General features: G+C 36.3%; 1 protein-coding gene and 1 non-coding gene across 3 annotated transcripts in view; one reads left to right on the forward strand and one right to left on the reverse strand.

Moving 5' to 3' along the window:
* Nucleotides 1–3,897, reverse strand: part of LOC106874473 (ribitol-5-phosphate xylosyltransferase 1) — a 427,968-nt gene that overhangs the window by 354,928 nt on the left and 69,143 nt on the right. The gene's annotated exons all lie outside the window — the stretch shown is intronic.
* On the forward strand, nt 2,762–2,866 carry LOC128248793 (U6 spliceosomal RNA). Its single transcript, XR_008264956.1, has one exon. It is a non-coding gene; the product is annotated as a U6 spliceosomal RNA (small nuclear RNA).

Consider the following 3,897-nt stretch of genomic DNA (forward strand, 5'->3'; position numbering starts at 1 on the left):
TCGAAGATACAAGAGTGTCGAAGATACAAGAGTGTCGAAGATACAAGAGTGTCGAAGATACAAGAGTGTCGAAGATACAAGAGTGTCTTCAAAAGTTTGTAAAATTGATTAAGCCTGTGTATGAATTCTAAAACTGTGGCTAGTGATCAACTTTGGAAGAGAAACTTAATGAATTTTATTAACAGTTACATTGTTAACACAAACCAATAGCATGTCCAGATTTTCATCCTATTTTTCTCAATGAATTATTATAATTTTTAACAGCTGTGTAACATTGATTTCTAAATTTAAGTAAAAGTCCACACCATTTCTGGAGACAGTAAATTCCAATATTTGACTGGTATTGCTTCCCCACCACGTACTATGGATGAAAAGTAGGGAATCGAACTCAGAACATAAGGGGATGTAACTAAATATTGCATGGTATTTTGTCAATCACTTTATTGATTTTGTCAATGTAATATTATTTTGCCTTGGGCCCTTCTCATGAAGCTGAGACACTGCTGTGAAATTCCAAATCTGACCACAGCCAATTTCCTCCATAAAGAGAGAGAAAGAAATAGAGAGAGAGAGAAAGAGTGGTAAAAGAATTGACTCCTGTCAAGGACTGACTGATACTTTATCGGTCAGTCTCCAGAAGAAAGGCAAGGTTGACCTCAGAGTGCAGAGAGCCAGAATGAATAACACAAGACAAGCTAGCCGATGCTCTAACAACTCAGCCATTTAATGTAATAATATCAAGCATCAGTGTGTCTAAGAATATTGTTCTGAACTAGCTGGTTTAGTGCAATATTGTTTAAGATATAACTGCAAATAGTTGAAATTTAAAGTACATTTATCAGTACTAATTGGAAGGTTTAGATCCAATATCCATTTATAAGAAATCGAATTAAATAATGAAACAATAAAAAAAAATCTCATATACCCTCCAATGAGAAATGTATTTGATATTTCTGAGAAAAAAACCATCAAAACATATATTTTCGTCTTTATTGATTGCAATAGATTTTAATAACTTGACTTCTTTATTTAGAAACAGTTTTATAACTATGAGATACAAAAAGAGAATAGAATAATGAAAAGTATGCTCAACAAGAGATTTATAAAAGGGAGAGACAGAATAACAGAATGAGAGAGAAAGGAGACAGTAAGAGAGAGAGAGAGAGAGCGATAGAGTGATAAGATAGTGACAGAGAGTGCTATGAGAAGGACAAATTTATGGGTAAGAGCAAGTGCTGAGAAAGTGACAGAAAGAAGTTGGGGGGGGGGAGAAAAAGAGTTGCCACTGATATTAGATTCAGATATAGCACATTAACCAGAATGAGGCATATAAATAGTTTTGGTTATCTTAAATGTACCACATTTACTTTTGGGGCAGTTTAGGTTTTTCTGAATATGAAATAAACTGATACAGTTTATTTCATACTTAGACTATGACAAGACTATAAATGGCCAAGTTAAGAAGGTATTATGCAATCAGCCCAGAGTTCAATAGATTGAACCTGTCCCCTAGTACATTTCTTGAGCAAGACACATAGGTGTCAATAATGAGAGGCTATCTAGTAGTAAATAGGCACAACAAGAAACAAGTAGCTGCAGTAAGTGATTTTGTTTATCTTGAAATATTGATATCAATTGTTGCTTTTTATGTTGTAACTTAGAAAGGGATGAACTCTGCAAAACTATCAACCCCTAGATTCATTACATGTATTCTTCAGTGTCAGTCACTAAAAGCCTGATGGGTTGGATCCACCAAATACCCTTTCACTGGATAACACTACACAGGACCTTGGGCAATTGTATCTTACCATAGACTCAGATTAACCAAAGCATTCTTAGTAAAATCTAGGAAACAAACTGTATGGAATTTGTCAGAGGAGCTGTTCTTGTTCCTGGGTGGTAGGACTTAATTTTCCACCCTAAAAAATCAATATGGTGGCCAACGTGCACCTTAAGTAGAGTCCACTCTGTTCCCTGCTGCAAGTATTCAGACCAAGTCTCTAGTTTGTGGATGAATTGGTCTTCATCCACCTACCACTCTAAGAGGCTTTGAAAAGGTTGACACAGAAAGCTCTTCCAACTCTGACTAAATGATAAGAGGAAAGAGTACGAGGTGTCATCCATCTTAATGAAGCACAGAAATACTATTATTTACAGGCTTGTAATTTGACCATCATTTTCTCTTGTAAAAAAAAAAGTCTATTGCAACAGTAGTTAGCTTTGACATTTAGAATATTGCTAGCAGTATTTATAAAGGAACAAAAAGTATTGCATTTCATTCAGATAGCAGAGGTTTTTGTTCAGAGAGCATATAGACAATTCTCACATTTTAGGTTTTTAACTTCTCTTACAAGTATTTTATATATTTAAATTACTATTTACTTCTTAGCAAACATTAACAAAATAGAGCAGTCATTATTATAGCAACAATTCATGGAAACAGCAATTTTTCAAAATGTTAAAAATCAAATTACAGAAGTGATAATTTAAAAGACTAATTTTCGCAAGCAAAACATGAATACTAAATATGATATTGTTCTTTTTAACAGAAAAATTAAAATAAAATACTTTCGTGGTAATTTAGCTATGTATTATTACTTCATAGTGCCAAAGTTGATCTTTCAAGGGATATAACTGGTGTGAAAAGGAGTATCTATATAAGCAAAGCTGTCTAGTTTAGAGCATAATCAATCTCCAAGTAAATCCAGGGAACATTTTTATTTATTACCACATACCTTTTTCTTTTCTTTTTTTTGTTGTTGTACTTATTTGCGGTACATATTCTAAAATTGGAACGATACAGAGAAGATTAGCATGGCCCCTACGCAAGGATGAAATGCAAATTCATGAAGCATTCCATATTTTTCTGCTTATGGCCATATCACATTGAAAGCAATGGTTCTCGTTTGATCACCTAAGTTAAGCAACAATGTCAGTGTGCATACACAACAGAGTGTAAGCGCTCGGAGAGAAAAGTTGGACATAAGAAGCATCAGATGTGGTGTGAAACAGAGATGACTGCACTGGTATGATCATGTATTGCGTATGGATGAGGACAGCTGTGTGAAGAAGTGTCACACCCTAACAGTGGAGGGAACCTGTGGAAGAGGTAGACCCAGGAAGACCTAAAATGAGGTGGTGAAGCATGACCATCGAAAGTTGGGCCTCACAGAGGCAATGACAAGCGACCAAGACCTTTGGAGATATGCTGTGCTTGAGAAGACCCGGCAAGTCAAGTGAGACTGTAGCCATGGCCAATGCCAGGGTGGCATAACTGGCTTGTTTAAAAGTATCCTTCAATTGTTGGGCTATATGTCATGCTTGAGAAAACCTATTGAATCAAGTGAAATCTTTATCATGGCCGATGCCAGTGCTGCCTGACTGCTCCCATGCTGGTGGCACATAAAAAGCACCATTCGAGCATGATCAATTCCAGTGCCGCCTAACTGGCTCCCGTGCCGGTGGCACGTAAAATATACCACGCTACACTTTCGGAGTGGCTGGCAAGGGCATCCAGCTGTAGAAATCTTGTGAGATCAGATTGGAGTCTGGTGCAGCCTCCTGGCTTGCCGGTCCTCAGTCAAATCGTCAAACCTGTGCCAGCATGGAAAGCGGATGTTAAACAATGATGATGATGATGATGATATATATATACTCAATCCAAACATGAACAAGCAAGAAAAAACAACGCGAGGCCGTGGAATAAGTACAGTGTTATTGGACGCTCAGGAAAGGAAAGAAAAGAAAGAGGATTTCATGTTTTGAGTGGAGCTCTTCATCAGAAATATAGAAAAAGTCCTAAAAAGGGAAGATGGAGAAAGAAAAACGCCAACGATACACACATTATATATGTGATGATGAAAATTATATATATATAAATATATATATGTATGTATA

Source organism: Octopus bimaculoides, chromosome 9 (assembly GCF_001194135.2).
Source record: "Octopus bimaculoides isolate UCB-OBI-ISO-001 chromosome 9, ASM119413v2, whole genome shotgun sequence".
In the NCBI taxonomy this organism is placed as follows: domain Eukaryota; kingdom Metazoa; phylum Mollusca; class Cephalopoda; order Octopoda; family Octopodidae; genus Octopus; species Octopus bimaculoides.